This window comes from Malus domestica, chromosome 17, assembly GCF_042453785.1.
Source record: "Malus domestica chromosome 17, GDT2T_hap1".
Lineage (NCBI taxonomy): Eukaryota > Viridiplantae > Streptophyta > Magnoliopsida > Rosales > Rosaceae > Malus > Malus domestica.
This window is the reverse complement of record NC_091677.1, coordinates 8271161-8292546: the sequence shown is the minus strand read 5'-3', so window position 1 is coordinate 8292546 and position 21386 is coordinate 8271161. Positions and strand designations below refer to the sequence as shown.

The 21386-nt window shown below is 35.5% G+C and overlaps 2 pseudogenes; both read right to left on the bottom strand.

The window, feature by feature from the left end:
* Window positions 1-652: 652 nt before the first annotated feature.
* On the bottom strand, window positions 653-7637 carry LOC114822419 (cellulose synthase-like protein H2; annotated as a pseudogene).
* Window positions 7638-9065: 1428 nt separating this feature from the next.
* LOC108172317 (putative pentatricopeptide repeat-containing protein At1g10330) lies at window positions 9066-10716 on the bottom strand (annotated as a pseudogene).
* Window positions 10717-21386: the final 10670 nt, after the last annotated feature.

Sequence of the window (21386 nt, the reverse complement as noted above, 5' to 3'; positions counted from 1 at the left end):
GATGCAATTTGCTTGACTAGATTCTTGGCACCTTGCCAAGAATATTCCATCATCACTTCATAACTTTTATCCACACATGCGTAATAAAAATCATGGCATCACGTCATTTTATTTTGACTACTCCACACAGCATCTCAATGTGCTGATCGTCCCATTATATCTTGTGGAATTGTTCTATGTGGTTCTGTATGCAAGATAGAACTCTAATGCTGCACGGTATTTCATATAACCTCAATTAATTCGAACTTTGCCGTTGTTGCTTCCATAAATATATTACATAAGATAATTACTACGAAAATTCAATAGTAATATCTAGAAAAATATGAAATCCAACGGTTTAGAAACCACTTATTTAACGGTCTCGATTGCCCGGGCCGATATTATAAAATCAGGTCCAAACAACTTGATAACAAATCCATTATTAAAGTAAACATACCTTAAATTCTTACTGGTTTTGTTGGTTTTCAAAGTTTACTAACTCAATACCAAAATTTATGGGTGATAAATTTACTAACTCTATCACACCTCCCACTTTCACTCTCAATAAAATTGGACAAAAGAAATAAAAGAGGGAGAGCAAGCTTCGGTGATAACACTTTGATTCCTTGTGGATGGAATGAATATGATTTTATAAAGACTTTCTAATGCTATCCATACAAAAGTCATATTCAACAACTATTGTTTAAAGCAAACAAAGATTAACACATACCTAACAAAATAAAAGTGTTCAAAGTCTCTACATCCTTTCACACTCACTTTGTAGTAACTTTAGACTTTTCACACACACACACATTGCAGCAACTTTACTCATAGAAAAGCAGCTGGCAGCACACACAAGTATTGACATCAAGCAGCGCACAAACATTGACATCATGTTTTTATTTGAACTTCCAACAGGTTTATCATCTGCCTCAATAGGCCAATCTTTTTTGTTCAATAAGCTAGCTCTTACTCCAAGGAAGATAAAAATATGGTAAAAGCCAAGCTTATCTAGCTCTTAGAGGAGAAGAGAATACAATATGAAAAGCAAGGCCAAGATATCTGACTTGAATATATTGGACAATTCCATACTTTCCCTTCCCAAACAGCCCTTTGACAAATGGCCAAAAGCATATCACTGATGGTTTAGTAATAGATTAGTAGTAAGACACGTGTCATTCATCTGTCATGTTATTAATCCAATGGATGTAATGTCTCATGAAATGATAAAGAAGGCTACACGTGTCCTATTACTAATCTATCAATCACCACCAAACACTGCACATTATTTCCCCAAGTCCTGTGCCTTGTGAACCATGAGCCAGTGGTTGCATCCCAAACAAGCTCATAGCCAGCGCTGTCAATTGCAGAAACAAGAGGGCTGTGGCTGGCACAAATATTGGAGATTCACAAACCTACGAGCATTCACTTCATCGTAGTCACAAGAATGGGCAGGCTGGTCTTTCTGTGTGACTTCAAATGTGACCAGGGATATTCCTAAAAGCTTGAAAAGAAAAGTTACGAATCCAAGTAACAAAGAAGTTGCCGAGGATATTTTTCCTGTGAAGCCCATTCTCAGAAAATTCCACCATGCAGTGATTGATTGGCCTGAGCGAAGGTAGAAACACAGTGTGGCTATATTTCTAAGAAGAGACACAGCAGCAAACTTTATGAGAGCTGGCTCTTCCACCTGCATATTGGACATTCAAATTTATGCTTGCTTAATAATTTATCATCCAAAACACACATTGGAGCATTGAAAATTTATGTTTAATACGTTAATGGTTTTGGTCGTTTTAACGTAACTGGATGTTATAAGTGCATTAAGGGATTGAAACCCTACCACATGAACGCCTATTTAGACAAAAACGACCAAGACTATCCGAATCAAAATACAAAAGAAGCCATTTTGAGAGAACATAATAACCTAAATTTGGGACTAGAAATGTCTCTAATCCTAAAATAAACCACGTTTTGTTGCTACTCCTCCTAATTAATAGTACCTTAGGCAAGAAACCTGAGTTGGTAATGATGCAATAAGCTGGGAGAAGAGCATAGCATAGCCCCAGGAATGCAGTGTAGGGCCCATATTAGCAGCCATGTGTAGGCCAAGCACTGCCTGAACTGGAGTTTAGCATTAAGGGTGGCAAATATGGGAGTGTATTTGCTGAACAAAATTTCGACCCATCTCTTCCTTTGGGTCAACAAAACAAGTGAACTTGAGAGTGCAGTGCGCACAAATCCTGGTGGCTCTGGCATGTATAAGATTGAATTCGATCCCGTCGCATGAAATCTTGAGCCCGGTTAGGCATCTTCTGTTACCGATCCATAAACCCAAACTACCTGCGGGGATAGGTAAGCCTAAATGAACTAGTTGATACATTTTGATGACTCTGATTAGTTTGTTTTTTTAGGAATGACCTTCAAATGAAGACTAAGAGCTGGTTTGGTATTGCTGTGCTTTAAAAAAAAACTGCTGTGAGAATAAGCGGCTGTGCTGTGAGAATAAGCGGCTGTGAAATAAATCAACAGAGTGTTTGGTAAATTTTTTTGTAAAAGTGCTTTTGGAAAAAAAAGCAGTCTGATAGTGGGTCTTTTCATTAAAGGAGCACTGTAGCTCCGTGTGCTTTGAAAAAAAACCAATTTTCCAAAGCTGCAAATAGCAGCTTCAGCTTTTTCCTTTCATTTCAACTTATTCTCACAGTAGCTTCCAAAATAAGCCCTTTTTTTCAGTTTACCAAACACCTAAAACCCTCACAGCTTTTTTTCATGGGTGCTTTTTTTTTTAAGCACCTCACTCCCAAACCTGGCTTAAGAAATTTAATGGTTCTGGTTATAAACTTTCTTCTACAGTTACATTATTTGCAAGTGGTGAAATAAGCTCATTCTCTCAAGAGAAAATGCAAGTATTATAAAAAAAAGGGAGACTTTGGATGCGGTCCCTAGTTATGAATAGTCTTTGACTGAAACCTTGTTGGTTTTCAATTTTTGATCCAAGTTCCTGAAATTAATTGATAATTTATTTCTATGTACGTTACTATATTTTTTAAATTAAAAATTAAAATTTATAGTTGTTTATAGTAATGAGATTTTAAATAAAAAACCATAATTTGTGTGATTAAAAATATTAAAATATAAATATACTATTGTGTGTGTGTGTGTAAACATGGGTACATTCATAAAAAATAACCAAAAAATTATTGTATCAAAACATGGGTACATTCTTCAAAATGGGTACATTTAGCAAAAATAAAAATGGGTACAAATAAATAAAAAAATATGGGTACAATACAAATAAAACTTTAAAAAATATGGGCACAAAAAGAAATTAATATATGGGTACAAATTAAAACTGAAAGGAAAATTGGTACAAATTAAAAAAGGGTTGCAAATTAAAAATGGGTACCAACTAAAAATAAAAATATATGATAAAAAATTTAGCCATAAATATAAATATCATAATTGTAATATTTTTAATATTAAATGAATATATTTAGAAATAAAAAATATTTTATTATTGAAATAATTAATGATATTATTAATACAAAGGACCTTGATCAAAAATTGAAAAGTAATAAGATTTTAATCAATAGAGTAGTAAAAATAAGGATGAAAACCTAATTACTCTTAAAAAAAATTACCACATTAAATTTGAACAAATATTAATCATAGTAGCTCGAAACTATTGAAACACTGCAAGAGGGGCCAGGTGTATCCTTGTCCTCATGTGAAGGGGTTCTCTTTTGCAACATTTCATCACGTGACAGGGTGATTCACTTTTTTAACACATAACAAATATTGATTTGTGATGAGTTAATATTATATTATATATTTTACCATATTCTTAGTATTAATTTGATAATTATTTTGGTAGAATTTTGATACTTTGCTTTATATTTTCAATATAGGACAGTCGACTTCCTCTGGAGAAAAACATGATCAAACGAACGAATTTTGGAGTGATTCAAATTGGATGACGTTCATGTTTCTCTTGGCTTATTCGTGTCAAAATTTGGGATTTTTCTACTAAACTGTTATTTTCTGGCAATTAAATGAAGAAGCAGTGCACATTGCTGAAAAGTGACGTTTCTAGGCTTAAATTGCGTTTTTGGAGCTTAAGATGACCTCAGATGAGTTCGTGGCCTTCTGGAGAAGTATTCAAAATAGTCCAAGCTTTAAATTCAACTATTTTGAGCCAGTTTTAGAGCTGCTTTGGGTCCAAAAAGTGACTGTGCAGATTTTTAGGCGAATTTACTAAGTCAATTTAGGATTATATTTCATATTTTATTTCAATTTATTTAGTTTCCTAGTCTTATTCTAAGACCTTTTACTAGGAGGATTTTATTGAGAGTAGTATAAATAAGCCTTTTGGCAGACCTAGGGTTTCTCTTCTACGTATGCAATTTTTGGGAAAAGACTTTGGGTAAAGCTTAGAGATTTCAAGACTTATACTTTCAAGTGTTTTCATTCTTTTTGTAGTTTAATACAATTATGTTGATTTTAATTATGAATATGCGTAGCTAATTTTCTTTTGCTAGGGTGAGGCCATGATTCTTAGTAAGAATATGTAGTCACTTTTTAATTTTCTTATGAATTTATGCATGCAAGTTTTGAGATATTAATCATTGTGCTTTAAACTATCTATTTGTCTTAGTGATTCGTGACCATTAGGATATTCAGAAAAGTAATTTTATGCAATTTTGGTGGAGGGTTGTCCCTAAATTTGACTAAGGCTTCTTGTGGTTAACATGTGTAACTACTTAGGATGGACGACACGTCTTAGGAGTTATATGATTTTTAGAAAAGTTTTTATAAAACTTAATGAGTCTTACATGTTTACATTCAATCTGGACACCATGGACGGATTGCATGTTACATATACATTCTATGTTGGAGATTCCAAGTAGGGCATACTTTAGGAAAACCTAACCTTTAAAATATGCATGTGTAATTCATAAGGAATTAGAATAACTATGTAGGATTGTTAGGGTGACGGCGTAACCCTAGTGTTTTTCCAAATTTGTTTCTTAAAATCTTTTCTCTTTGATTTGTTTCCTTTTTAATTGGTTATTAGTTGCTTTCCCTAAATTACTTTTATTAAAATTCGTTTCTATTATATTTAAATTCAAAATCAACATTTTCCAATCTTTGTTTGCAATTAATTAACTAAAATTGTGGTTTTTCATAAATTGTTTTTAAATAATCATTGCGGAAAACGATCTTACTTGAGCTGTTTATACTACAACTACCTTGTTCTCTTGCAAGTATTTTATCTGATTTTATCCCTACTCTTGCACGTGGTAAAAATCCTATCAATTTGTCCAATGACGCCATTAAAATTATGAAATGGTCGCAAGAGAATCTCTTCCTCTTTTGGCTCCGCACTAGTCCCAGTGATAACCACATGGGAATACTTAATTATATAGTACACTAGAAGCATGTGATCATTGTGATATCATATATCTTCTGTAGGCGGCTTTACCAAGTTGAAAGTATATCATGCACTTTACAAAATTAGATACCAAAGCCTAGAATATTTTGGTCTTCGTTGGTGAACGCTAGGATAGTACTACCATCATATTAATTTTTGTGAGCGGTCTAGCAATAATTTCCGGCTATCCACACTTTGCGATTGATGAGCTGTGAGACCCACTTGCATTAATGACTGACGTCGTAAGTGAGCTTAGGAGCATCACTCTAATTGCTACATAAGGTGTAGAACAGTAGCGTGAAACCAACGGACTTAGATATGGTGGATAGGGGAACCCAAAAAAAAATTGGCGGATAGGGGAATTCCATACTTCCCAGTACCAAACAACCCTTTCAGAAATGGCCTGAGGCATATATAGCACCAACCACTTACTACTTATAACCTCTAATTGGCCTGACCCTAACTCTTTTTGAGCTGGCCGCCACATGCTCAACAAAGCAGTAGCAAGCACGGTTCACTGCACCAGCAAAATAGTTGTGGGAGGCACGAAAATGGGAGACTTTTCAAATGGAAATCTGCCAGCTTCAGTGTCTTCAGAGCCTTCATCACTTGAACTAGACTGATCTTTTGTAACTTCAAAGACTGTCTCACATACCTAAGAGTTTGAGTATGACACCAATCAATCCAAATAAACCAAGCACTCATTGTATTTATCGTTCCCGTTCTTTGGTTTTTCCACCATGCTCGGATCAATAGACCAGTTCGAAGATGCTCCGGTAAAGTGTATATATGGTAAAGGACGAAGAGAGCAATTGGTATATAGTAGGTTGGTTCTTGGCCTGGATCTAAAGCAGTCAAAAGTGTAGTAACTCTTGAACAACGATGACACTGCCATCATCAAATTCGTTCACCAAATAATGTAGAAATATATACAGATTTTCTTGATGTATAAACAAATGAAGCATTACCACCATTTTAGCAAAAGCAATAACGACCGGATTAGTAAATACTTAACTTGCATGAAGCGTAAAATACTCAAGGGATGTGGTGCGCACACACACACACACACACACACACACACACATATATATTCCCACCTGGGGCAAGAGATGTGTGTTGGTGATGATACTATAAGCTGGCAGAGCAGCATAGCAGAGTTCAGCAATTACAACGTAGGACCCAAGAAACGACCAAGAAGTAAGCCAAGAATATCCTAAATTGGAGGTCTGCAAATAGAGTGCCAAATATGGACAGTTTTTACTAAGCAGGATTTCAAGCAAGCCAGGTGCCCATGTCTTCAGCTGGGTCATGAAACTAGGACCACCTGTAGGTACACATCCTAGAAACGCTGGTGGGCCTGATGCAAACAATAGACTTCCAACCTTTGTTATGGATTGAAAGGCCAAGTGAGGATATATTCTGTTGTTGATCCGTACCTCCATCCCACCTAAGCAAGAAAAGGAATTAACAAACAGAAGAACAAATACACAAATAGAGATTGAAAAATGAAATGAAACTCAGAGACGCGTTGCTGCAATTAACCTTAGGAGTACTGACTTCTATGTTAACTTTTTAAATCTCATCTGATGTGATGAAATTTTCTTGATACTAAATAATATTTCATCAATATGCACCTTTCTTGGTGCCATATTCGTACTCACGATCTCCAACTCGGTGTGCAGCCTCAATAGATTTCGAGACATGTTTTGACATTCTGTCTTCCCTTGCAAGGCATCACCACCTGATTAGGTGAATTCTTTTGAATTCCCAAAAGTACTATAAGCATTTCTAATTTTCCTGCCAAAAAACAGTAAAACTAGGATCATGCATTCATTGATTTACCACTACCGGTACCAATACTAGGGTTTCTTACTCCAATTTTGGCATCACTAGGGGGGATAAACCATAGATAACTTTTCGTCTATGAACACAGCATGTTCCCGCATAAAAAGGGTCTTCATATATAAGCTTTGAGCCTTTGATTTATGGACCATCATAAACTTTGATACAAAATTAATTGTTGTGTGTACCTTCCGTACAAAACTACCATCTGATCCCCGAATGGATCATCCTTGAGTCTGTCATAGAAAATCTGTAGAAACTGAGCAAACGCATTTTTGGTTTCGTTCTCGGATCCGAGCAACGTACACATTGCATGGAACATAATGTTTGGGTTGTTGATGAACATATCAGAGTCTACGTTCGGCATGAAGGGTGCATTGGTCATTAACCCAGAGAATCTAGTGTACAAGACATACATATTGGTGATCAATTAATTAAGAACTGGTTAAAATTAAGGGCCATTAGCAGGATCATTTTTTGGCATTTTGGTTGTAGAAATGATCAAGTGTCGTTATGTCATCGTTGTATCGTCGATATATGAGCAATATGTCATCGTTATTAAAAATGATCATTACTGCAACCAAATGTAAAAAAATTATCATTCCTGCTAATTGCCCTAAAATTAAATAGAGCAGATGATCAGATGTATATGAAATTAAACTCATGATACCAAAACATTCATGGCCCTGGCTTTGGAATGATGGGGATGGCTTGGTCGTTTTTCTCATAATGTATAAATCAACTGCGGCAGTCCATTTGAAAAATGTGAGTTTAGGTTATCCATTAGAAAATTTTGAAGAAAATTTATGTGGCTAGCTAGGTTTATGCAATGTGTAATGAGGTTGATTCAGCAGCCTGGCTCAACGTCAATTGGCAGGCATCTACGTATTTATACTGGTATAGGTAGTTTGTTTGTGACTCCTGCGGGCTGCTTTTTTTCTGAGTATGGGGCATACGATTATTTTCTAATAATATTGTGATGAAAGCATATTTCTGGGTATGTGGCAAACGATTATTTTGTAATAAGATTGTGAAGAAAGCATATATCCACCGTTTATGTATATCTTTATTTGTTAATTTATACTCTGCATCCATAACATATCAACCATGTTGTCTATTCAAATTAAAACATGTGAACAGTAACACCACCGAGCACTCAAAAGCTGCTCGCAGATTGCGTGGCCATGGTTATAAAATTTGTGACAAGGCAGCCATATGAGAGTTACTATATGGGAGTCCAATATTTTAGGATAATTTCAAATACTTGATTTCTGTACGTCCTCGGTCTCCTTTCCTTTGTCTCTATCATATTACTTGATTTCTGAACCAGATGACTTCTTATCTGATTCATTCATTCTTTTGGGCAACTGGAGAACATGACTTAGTCTAACTCTTCTAATATACGAACACAATCAAATCTTGAATCTACATGTCTTTTGTGTTGGTATTGTGTGGATGGAATCAAAAGAATTCATCTTAGAGAAAAACTTCCGATAGCCGCCAATGTGTGATGCTATCAACCTTTGATTATGAAAATGTGACTTACAATTTATTAACGACTCACAATCACGTATGCGCACTTAAAAAGTTTACGTCTCAAACACTACATCAACATAGATAATATTCTTTTTTAGAAAGTGGGGACTCCCCAACTAGGACTACCTAAAGAGGTCCTACCTCTCCCTATCAAGTGACAAATTACACACAAGGGATGGAGATTGCAAGTCATTTCTTCTGGAGTCGTTCAAAAGAAAAGGTTATGATAATGGTTCACTTCGTGCCAATTGTTCAAAAATCATATTGGAATCGAAGGTAACAATGGAAATTCTGAAAATTTCCGATTTTGTATACAACCTCAAATGGCGAAGACACAAATATTTAGCTAATTAGCAATTTCGGAAATGGTCAGTTTCCCTTATTTTATTTTACATCAATCTTACTGTAAGCTGAAATTTTTCGAATTCCGGCATCCACCATTGCTTTCCTCGCAACATATCGTCCACAATGTTGTGGCTGCAATTCAAGCAGTTTCTTCCCAACTTCATTTCCCATCTCAGCAGTCCCATGGATCTTACAAGAACCTAAAATAGCTCCCAACATAGAGGCATCGGGCTCAAAAGGCATGCTCTTTATAACTGCAGCTGCCTCCCAAAACAGTCCTGCTCAGCCCAAGAGGTCAACCACACACTCGTAGTGTTCCATGATCGGCTCAACCCCAAAGTCATTGGACATGATCTAAACAATTGTCAATTCCAAACCAAACTTCACCAGTTTTCCATGAGCACAAGCCGTGAGAACTGCGACAAATGTGACCTCATTAGGCTGCAAGTTTTCCATCTTCATTTTTTTCAAACAAGTCCAAAGCCTCCCCCTCCCTACCATTCAAAGAAAGTGCTGAAATCATTGCATTCCAAGTACAAACTTCTTTAACTACCATTTTCTTGAACACGTATCCAGCGCTTGTCAAACAACCAGTCTTCCCGTAAAGATCCACCAATGCAGTCAATTCGATCGCATTCCTAATAACATGCCCATGTATTTGCTTTCCCCAATAAATAGATCCCGACCCATCTAAATTAGCACACAAAGAAAAAACACTAATATAGGTAGCTTCATTCGGCTTCACAAAACAATCAATCACATCTTCATGGTTCACCATCATCTTAAACAACCAAATTCCTCAGTAAAACACCCATTTCTCCCGAACCCATTGATAACGCTTGTCCACGAAACCATGTCCCTCTCCGGCATACTTTCAAAGAGAATATTAGCGGAAACCATATCCCCATTTTTCCCAAACCCATCAATCATTGCATTGCGTGCAACAACACACGGTTCAGAAATTTCCTCAAACACCTTACGCGCACCGCACAATTTACCAAGCTCAGCATAGAAGCTCACAAACGAGGTCTGTATTAAAGGGTCGCGCAAAACGCCTCATTTTACGACTTGGGTATGAAGCGGGGAGCCCAGACTGGGCGATGAGGAGGAGAAGAGGCGGCTTTGATGAGTGGAGGGAAGGTGTAGCTGTTTGGAGGGGCCTGGTGGGCAAGCATGTGGATGAAGAGGAGGAGGGTCTTGCGGGGTTGGCGGAAACCGAGATGGGCTCTGATCGAAGTGTTGTAGAGGAGGGTTGGCATCCATTTGGAAGCGGAGGGTTTAGGGTCTTGGTTGTGGAGGAGATGACCGTTGGTGATTAGGCGAGAATGGACTTGTTTAATTTGGTTTGGGAGTCTGAGGAAGCGTTGGAGGAGTTGAAGTAGAGACTTAGGGTAATGAGTTCGGCATAACACCAATTCATGTGTATGGACTTTCGTCCATCTCATTTTCTTCTTCTTAAACCAAAAATTGTGCATCCATTTTATCATATTGAGAGTCTCCATTTTGCTTTTGTTTGTTATACAAACTACGTCAGAGGAAATCGAATTTTGGGATCTAAAATGTATGAGTAAATACGGTTAATATCAAAAAGTTTAAATTCAAAATAGACAACAACAAGGGTTTTTCAACCGAAAAGTCAATTATAATCTGGCATGATGAGGATTAACAGCCATCATCATCGCTGCCAAAATTGATAATGACCTAATCATATTTAATATGATTATTAAATATTTTTTATCGTTATTCATATTATTTTTGTTCTAAAAATATTTATTATACAAAATAAAATCATTTTTAATTTATTATTAAATATTATTTTACCGTTTTTATTACCTTTTCTTTTAAAAATATATATTATGGTAAAATAATAATGTAATTTGACGCCACTTATTGTTGGAAATGTGCCCTAAAGCCAATCATGTAATGATACTTTATGGACATTTCACATGTTAAACTAATCTAGTTTTACATATAAAGGGCATACATTATTGTTTGAGCCGTCTCATATAAATGTTATATGCTTAAACGATAAAGTCCAAGGAATTTGTGATTGGGAGAATGTAATCTAATGAAGTTAGATTCATGAGACCATTCTTTCGAAGACACATCCTAAACGTTCCTGATCATAGGATTGCCAATTGGGCATTGACAGTCCGTCAAGATCGGTACGTACTATGTCTTCTCTCAGGGAGAGTGATTAGTCTCGAATCATTGGTGTGTGTGACATCAAGACAAGTGCGGTAGGTGCTCAATAGAGAATGAGTTCACTGAACGCGATCAACGAAGAGTTCTCATATTCCATGTCACATGAGAACTCATGGTTGGGATAATGCAAATTAGTCCTTTGACCTGAGGCATCATAGTTGTCTTGTGGTTAAGACCTTGATCTTTGATTATGTCAAAGTCACTCCATCAGGAGGGTGTCCACGGCATCGTTGGGGTCAAGCCGCTTAGCTATGGAGACAAGTGAATGCGCAACAAGGGATCTCTAACCTTCAAACCGTTTGAGGGAGAATACTCTCTGATATGATTTGAATCTCTGGCCAGAGTATGAATGAGATTAGGGAATGCGTTCCGAATCACATTCAAGGTAATCATATAAGCACAAGACACACATTGGATAGTAGACATGAGAAAATAAACTATCAAACCAAACAATGTGGTCAAGAGTATTAGATTAGAGAATGACCGTATTGCATTTGTAATCCCGAACTGAATAGGTTCTCTAAACCTCTTCTGATTAGCTTGGGTAGCCATGATATGCTGCTAGGTGTCACTCATGGTTTGTGGAAGCCCTAAACGTGTATAATCACTAAAGGGAGAATTGAAAATGGTTTCAATTCACAATCGATGTAAAATGGTTTTAATCGCTCACTACCTCGCTAAAAGGAACCTAATGGATCGCACACCGAAAGAGGTGGAGATTGGAGATTAAACGGAAATGAGTAAGAATGATTAAATGGTTTAATCATTTATTTATGGCAATGATTAATTAATATGTTAATTAATCAAACGAATAAGTTCGTTAAATGACCTCGGGATAGTTTTGGACCTTAAGGCCCAATGGGCTTCGAACGTCAAGCCCATTAACTTAAGTTGTATGACAATTTAATGAATGAAGATTCATTAAAGCCCAAAAGCCCAAAATCCCCTAAATGGCCAGCCATGATGAAATGAATTAGGGTTTTGGTTGTTTAGGTCACTTAAAGAAGTGACTATATAAATGATTTTATAACTAAATATTCATTAAGTGAAAAATGGGTTTATTTTTGGGGGAAAATTGGTGAGAATTGTCTCTCCATTTCTCTCTAAAGAGGCCAACACCTTGGAGGGTACATCTAGCAATCCTACTACTCCAAGGTCACTCATTTCTTCTACAATCGAACCTTGGTGTCGAGAATTAGAGGTTCTCAATTTTGGGAACTTGGAGAACCTATTCTTCCATCCAAATCCATGGATCTAAGAAGCAAGGAATGAAGGCCCTTATCTCTTTGGGTGATTAGCCTTTGCTTATGCAAAGAGGAATCTACAAAGGTATTAATTTCAACTCACTTTGTTTTTGAGTTGATTATTGGTTCACCAATCTACTAGGCTTTGAATTTCATGGTCATGTTTTGTTTTTGAGTACATACAAGCATGATTCCGCCTTTTAATTGTTAATTGCATGCTATATGATGTTGCTCAAATGAACATGTTTTACAAAATAAATCCTTCAAGTGGTATCAGAGCCTAGGTCTAGTAGTTGGTGAATCCTTTTGTGTTTTGTAGTTCATAGTTTGTGATTTAAAAGTTGTAATTGTTACAAGCTTTATTCTTGCTTCTTTGAAAGTAAATTTTGTTGGAAAATTTGTTATCTCAAATGTTGTAGATGTTGTTCATATGAGCATGAATATTGGAGCTAAAATTTGGTGCCATGCTTTTGGGAAAATTCGGCCAAAATCAAAGGGTGAATTTTTGGGTTCTTGTTTGACTTGTTAAAAGTGTTTTAATGTGTTCTTTGGAACCCCTAAGTACCCTAGTTTGGTTAGATGTTATTTCCCTTAAGTAAGAATGGTTTTGGAATGTTTTTGGGTGGAAAAAGTTCATGGAAAAATTTGAGTTTTTCATGAATGTTCTTCATTGTTCTTGATGTTCTTGCCAAGAACAAAAAGGTTTTGTGTATTGATTCAAAGTTTTGAATTATTTCATAAAGTATATGTGATATGTTTTTAAATGATTTATTATGTATTTAAAGTGTTAGATATTTGTATAAATGATGATTGAAATAATTGTGATTGAATTATTTCAAAACTTATCTTACATACACTTGCATGTTTTTGACAAAACTCACTAATCAACACACACACCAACCTTATCCCTCCCCAAAACCAGCCACTCCCTCAAAGGGAGTACTTTTGGGGCTTTTATGCAATTACATAAAGTTTTGATATTTTTGTGTATTTGCACTTTGGCCCAAAAGTTTACGTTTTTACGTTTAGGTCCAAAAACGCTAAAGGACAAATTGTTTTGTTCCTTTAATGAAGTTTTTGCATTATTAAAAGTTTGGGTTCTAGTTGTATTTACATGAAGTTGTGACTTTTGTGTATTATACAAAGTGACCCCAAAAGTTTTTGTTATTGCAATATGGCCCAAAAGTTGAGGTTATTGCATGATGGCCCAAATAGGATGAGAACAAAATTGTTTTGTCTCTTTAAATGAGAATTGGATTTTCATTTTGTTTAGCTTCATTTAAATCAATCTTATGGATACAAAAACCAAATGAAAATGTTGCATTCAATTAATTAGTTAAAGCGTTAATTAATTAAAGGGTGATTATGAACCTAAGCCTAATATAATTGAGCTATGTGAAAGGCGTTTCAAATTTGTTTGAACCATGGGAATGTGTAGATTAGATTTTGGTTGTAATTTGATTTGATCAAATGTTGTAAAAGGGCTTAAGCTCTTCTTTACTTTAAAGTAATTTGTTAAATGCAAATGTTGTAATGAGCATAAGCTCACCTTTACTTTGAAGTACTTCTTTCTTGCTTTATATGATATGCATGAAAATGAAGTAGTTGGGTCTAACGCCCATAAGACAACATGCCTTAATGTGATTAAACGCGTAACTAAAATCAATCACCATCCCTAGACCGAGATTCAACACAAGGCTCGTGTTGAATCTAAACAAAGGTTCATAATCATCCTTAGGCCCTAAGGCAACTATATAGTCCATCAAATGAATGCAAAGTTTATGTTAGTAGTATCATATACTCTTGCTTAAAAATCGTTTTATAAGCATGGTGGGAGTATTATGTACAACTAAAACAATGAGATGGACCAATAGTTGTAAAAGGACCAAAATTGTTTTAATAGAGATTAAAATGAATGTTTATATGTGATGAGACCTAAAACCCTCAACCAAATCATTATTAAGTTGATAAGCGTGAGAGTGCTTTGAACACTCTTTCGTGGCCTTCCACCGTGGTAGGCTTCAATCATTTGTGACTCGTACAATGTATTCGTCCAGTTCTGGGGTTGCAAAGTATGTGCTTACATTCAGGAGAAGCCTATAAACATATGATGAAGTGAAAGGTAGGCAACAAGTGTGGCCAATATGGAGTTCTTCTGAGACCATTCTTGAACCCCTACTTGAACTAGCATGGTGGGAATGACTTAACTAAGTGCAATGGTGCCAATATGGAGTTCTTCTGAGGCATCATTCTCTAGAGGCCAAACGAGATGGGTACTTGCATTAGTTGCAAATGAGTAAGCGTACTCTCTCATTATTATTGTTGCTAGCCAATATGGAGTTCTTCTGAGGTGGGCTTGGTAATAGTGAGCCTCCCATAACCTACTAGGAGTTTCATCCAAAACTCTCGAATTCCTACGAGGGATATGGAATTTGCCAAAAATAGTGGGTGGTGCTATTTTGATTTAAAGACCCGAATCAAATGGCTTAAAATCAATCAATTTATATTCGTTATGTATTTGTTTACCAATATATTTGCATACGCTATCAAACACTTGACAAAACCGAATGTTTTAGTTTCCGGACTTGGTACCACAATCCCAAAGAATGTCTTAAAAGGATTGCATATGTATCTAAGTAGTCTCATCCTCACAATCTTCCTAATGATAATGTATCATTGGAAGAACATGTTAGAAAGGTCTATCATGAAGAGGACAACACTTTTAAATGTCATAATTCTTCAATTACAATTTGTTGTATGAAGAAATAGGAGTTGCTTTGAACAACTCTTAGTCAATACAAACACTTAGTGCTTGTCTCTTTGTTAAATGAACAAAGAACTTGAGAAGAAAGCACAAAGGCATGGACACTTTATGTGCCATAATTCTTCACTTACAATTTGTTGTGTGAAGAAATAAGAGTTGCCTTGTACAACTCTTTAAAGTTTGTAATTATGTTTAGAACATAATGGTTGGTTGACAAAAATAGTCCATCAACATGGACTTATGATGATTTTGAATTATTGAGTGTTGAAGTGATAAACCACTTAACGAGACGGAAACTAGGCAAGGACTTCACCTTTGTTTCTCTATCCTAATCGTTCACTAAGTTTATTGTAAACTATGTAGTGAAAAATAACCACATGCTCTCCAAAATGTTTGATGTGTATAACACAATTGAAAAAGGTTTCAAGAGAGATAGTGGGAGTTTAGGGACCATGACTAATGTAGTCAAAGGTGAAAGTCAAATAAAGAAGATAAATAACTCCAAGGGAACAAACTTTCTTTATGAAAGGATGGACATTGGAAGGGGTATTTGCAAGAAATGTCTTGCAAGTGTCAAGGACACACCTTTCGAAGGTGTTGTAAATTGTTCTTGAATAGTTCAAAACAGTTGGTTCTTCTACTTGAATGCATGATTCCGTATTAGTAACTATGTTTTACAATCGTTGTAAAAGTGTGACTAATAAGAAGTAGAAGATATATGAGTGAAGAAAATGTGCTTCACATTCGGAAAGTGAATCAAATGAAGATCTCTGCGAAAGCAGATGGTACTTACTTCCTCATATGAACTACCAAAGAAATTGGAAAAACATAGATTGTCTTTATATTCCAATTTTAAGGAACTAAATTCCGTCACTATGTGAAATGGATAAATGTTTTGTTTGACAAAACAATGTTCTTTATTAATCAATGATTGGATTATGGTAATCTAATTAATTATCTCTATAGTAGAGATAATATGGTAGTGTTAACTGTTTAGAAAATAATGATGCTTAAAACCCAAAAGGTTGCAAGGTAGTGACTAATCCCAACTAAAGTTGTGATACCTTTAAAACATAAATTACGAGTTGGTCATAGATGGACGCTTTGGATCGTTAGATCCGGATCCAATACCTTCTTGTTAAAATTGTATAGAGGCGAAATGTTCGAATCTTTATTCTTTTGGAAAGAAGAAAGAATCACAAAGTTGTTAAGGTTAATTCACTTAGATGTTAGTGGCACTTGTCCACAAACATAATACTACTCATGTTGAATAACATTCACCGAAGATCACTCTCGGTTGGACTATAGTTTATTTTGAATAAACACAAGTCCGAATACTTTGCAAAATGTTTCAAAGAATTCAAGTAATGTAAGTTGATGAGTAAGACGTCTAAAGTATTTACCTCCTTAGATTTGATCCAAGATAAGGTAACACTTTAGAACAGTTTCCTTGAAAGATATCAAGGAAATAAGCATCATAAGATAATGTATTTCTCCATTAGGAGAAGAACGAACTCGAATAAGATTTAGTTCGTTAGATGTTATCTATTACCCATATATAGGATATATACTTCTAAAAACAATATGATTGTCAATGAGAAGATCTTCCAATATTTTCATAACTCCATAAGATGTAGTTGGAAAAGAAAGACAAATCTTAAGCATGTTAAAGATTTGGGGTTGTGTGCTAACTAGCAATATTTGTTTGATAACAAACTTGTAGGATATCCTTAAAATAACTTTTGGATATCGCTTCTATAAACCAACTAACAAATGTTGTTTTGTTGGGTAGTTCATTGTAATTCTACAATGTGATTTGCCTAAAAGCAAATGAACGAAAGATAGAACTCAAAGAATGGGTTCTTTGAGAGACAAGATAGTAATCAACAAATATAACAACCTAGTTCCTATACCACAAGCTCCAAGGTAGTCGATAAGGATTTATAAACCGTCTCAGTTGAATGGTTTTGAACTTTATGACTATGTCATAGAGTTGCACCTCTTAATTCGAAAGAAATAAGAATAAAAATCCTTATGACTACATTGAGTGCATATACGATATATACTCAAGGAAATGGTAAAGTACCATTTGACTCGAAATAATGAAACCTTCATAGCTAATTGGTAGCTTAAGGTGACTACAATCAAATAGAATGGTTGACTTTAAAGGAACCATTTTTGACGTAGTCTTAGTTTCAATTAATTCGAAGATTGCTAGCTACAACTAAATGGTGATTCAATGTTTTGACATAATATGGGTTTCCGAAACCATTATTAAGATAGTCTTGATAATATATGTCTAAAACTATAAATCACAAGACATGTAAGTTGTAGAGATCCATCCATCATGGATCTTAGCAAGTTAGTGGGAGCTATTTGCATTTTATGAGAAAAAGGATCAAATCGTTTGATTTCTCATAAAGATGTAAATGAATCTTTTGTTTACTAGTTTTACAAAAGATTAGTGGGAGTTAATCATGTTCCTAAAAATTTAAATATATATGATATATTAATTTTGGAAATGAAAAGAATACTTCTTTGTTAAAGTTATGACTTTAATACATTATATGAAGATAGAATGTATATGGGAGATATAGTCTATGTACATAGGATGGAATCTATAATGATATATTTCATGATATAATTGGATTATATCAATCCCTAATAATAGACAATGGATGCTAGGAAGTTTCTCATATGATGATAAACTTCAATAAGAAGGACGATTCTAGTGAGACTAGCAAGTTGCCCTTCTCAAAGGGAATGTACCCTTTGACTCCCAAAGAAATAATGCGTAAATTGAATCCTTTATGCACTAGCAGAAAGGTGATTTATGTATTTCATATTGTATGAAAAACATTGATATGAGTTGTACCTAGAACGGTACAAGACGATATCAGTGCAAGCCCAGGATCAGAACCATGGCAACTGTCAAGTGAGTCCTTAAGTATTTAAGAAATACTAAAGGATAGATTCCTCAAAGATCGAGGAAGAATCAAAGTGACGTAATGGAAGCGTAAATGTATTAGATTATGAATCTAATCCATCATTGGATGTTTCTTCATTATGAATGAAGAGATAAACGAATATCTCTTTATTATGACTAAAGAGATATTTGGATGGAAACATTAAAGTAATGACTTTAGTGTGTTCCATTATGAATGCAAGATATATTGCCATATAGAAGTTTACAACAATGTTGTTTGGATGGGAAAGTTCATTTATGAACTCTCTATTCGGTTCCAACCAGAAAGTGTTTGACACTAATGGGGCGATAGCTCAAGCCTGGGAATCAAGGTCTCATCAAGATCCGAACACAAATGAGAGACTGAACCACATGATTGAGAATCATGTATAATGGTGACGTCGTTATTCTCAAGGTTGCTTCTATGGATAACACATATAGATATCCACTGTCTAGGCCTACTATTCAGCCATTTATGAAATGACTACAGAAGAGGTATCATCAAGATGACCAAGCTGATTGGCTCTAGTGCAAGTGGGAGATTGTTGGAAATGTGCCCTAAAGCCAATCATGTGATGATACTTTATGGACATTTCACATGTTAAACTAATCTAGTTTTACATATAAAGGGCATACATTATTGTTTGAGCCGTCTCATATAAATGTTATATGCTTAAACGATAAAGTCCAAGGAATTTGTGATTGGGAGAATGTAATCTAATGAAGTTAGATTCATGAGACCATTCTTTCGAAGACACATCCTAAACGTTCCTGATCATAGGATTGCCAATTGGGCATTGACAGTCCGTCAAGATCGGTACGTACTATGTCTTCTCTCAGGGAGAGTGATTAGTCTCGAATCATTGGTGTGTGTGACATCAAGACAAGTGCGGTAGGTGCTCAATAGAGAATGAGTTCACTGAACGCGATCAACGAAGAGTTCTCATATTCCATGTCACATGAGAACTCATGGTTGGGATAATGCAAATTAGTCCTTTGACCTGAGGCATCATAGTTGTCTTGTGGTTAAGACCTTGATCTTTGATTATGTCAAAGTCACTCCATCAGGAGGGTGTCCACGGCATCGTTGGGGTCAAGCCGCTTAGCTATGGAGACAAGTGAATGCGCAACAAGGGATCTCTAACCTTCAAACCGTTTGAGGGAGAATACTCTCTGATATGATTTGAATCTCTGGCCAGAGTATGAATGAGATTAGGGAATGCGTTCCGAATCACATTCAAGGTAATCATATAAGCACAAGACACACATTGGATAGTAGACATGAGAAAATAAACTATCAAACCAAACAATGTGGTCAAGAGTATTAGATTAGAGAATGACCGTATTGCATTTGTAATCCCGAACTGAATAGGTTCTCTAAACCTCTTCTGATTAGCTTGGGTAGCCATGATATGCTGCTAGGTGTCACTCATGGTTTGTGGAAGCCCTAAACGTGTATAATCACTAAAGGGAGAATTGAAAATGGTTTCAATTCACAATCGATGTAAAATGGTTTTAATCGCTCACTACCTCGCTAAAAGGAACCTAATGGATCGCACACCGAAAGAGGTGGAGATTGGAGATTAAACGGAAATGAGTAAGAATGATTAAATGGTTTAATCATTTATTTATGGCAATGATTAATTAATATGTTAATTAATCAAACGAATAAGTTCGTTAAATGACCTCGGGATAGTTTTGGACCTTAAGGCCCAATGGGCTTCGAACGTCAAGCCCATTAACTTAAGTTGTATGACAATTTAATGAATGAAGATTCATTAAAGCCCAAAAGCCCAAAATCCCCTAAATGGCCAGCCATGATGAAATGAATTAGGGTTTTGGTTGTTTAGGTCACTTAAAGAAGTGACTATATAAATGATTTTATAACTAAATATTCATTAAGTGAAAAATGGGTTTATTTTTGGGGGAAAATTGGTGAGAATTGTCTCTCCATTTCTCTCTAAAGAGGCCAACACCTTGGAGGGTACATCTAGCAATCCTACTACTCCAAGGTCACTCATTTCTTCTACAATCGAACCTTGGTGTCGAGAATTAGAGGTTCTCAATTTTGGGAACTTGGAGAACCTATTCTTCCATCCAAATCCATGGATCTAAGAAGCAAGGAATGAAGGCCCTTATCTCTTTGGGTGATTAGCCTTTGCTTATGCAAAGAGGAATCTACAAAGGTATTAATTTCAACTCACTTTGTTTTTGAGTTGATTATTGGTTCACCAATCTACTAGGCTTTGAATTTCATGGTCATGTTTTGTTTTTGAGTACATACAAGCATGATTCCGCCTTTTAATTGTTAATTGCATGCTATATGATGTTGCTCAAATGAACATGTTTTACAAAATAAATCCTTCACTTATTACAACGGTTTAGTGATATTCTTCTTCACCTGTAAGTAAGAGGTTTTAGGTTCGAGTCTCGCTATTTGGACCCAAAATTACACAATTGACCCAAACGATCGAGACTATTGAGTGAACGAAGTTCTAAGCCGTTAGGTGACTGAGTCATGATGATTTTAGTTATTATTAAGGAATAATATTGTGATTTTTATCATAATAATTATCTATTAATAATATATTGAATTATCTAGAGCACAGCTGGGTGATAAAGTCATGGTGATTTGATACGATGTTGTGTGAATTAATATTGTTGCAATCTCGTGGATAGATAGCATGACTATCATGAATGGAGTTAGAGTATGGCAGACTATCTTCCGTGCATTTATACAAATGCAATGGAGATAAAGATTGGATCGTATTATCATTGGAATTTGATCAAAGTTAGTTGGCTTAGATAAAGATGATCTGATGACCATCGTTGGTTGGTCAATGAGGTGGAGATTGGGTTACTGATCCATCACAGGGTAACTTGCTTGGATAATTACCCAATAGAGGTGCTGTTTGTTTTATGAACCCATGCACGTGGAAATATGGGATAAAAGATGGCATATGCCATTTTATCCAGTTGTGATTTCACCTGATGGCACGACAATTGAGATTGGGATAAAGGATGGTTGTGATTTATCATCAAAGATGGTTGGATGTTCACGACTTGGATTCTACA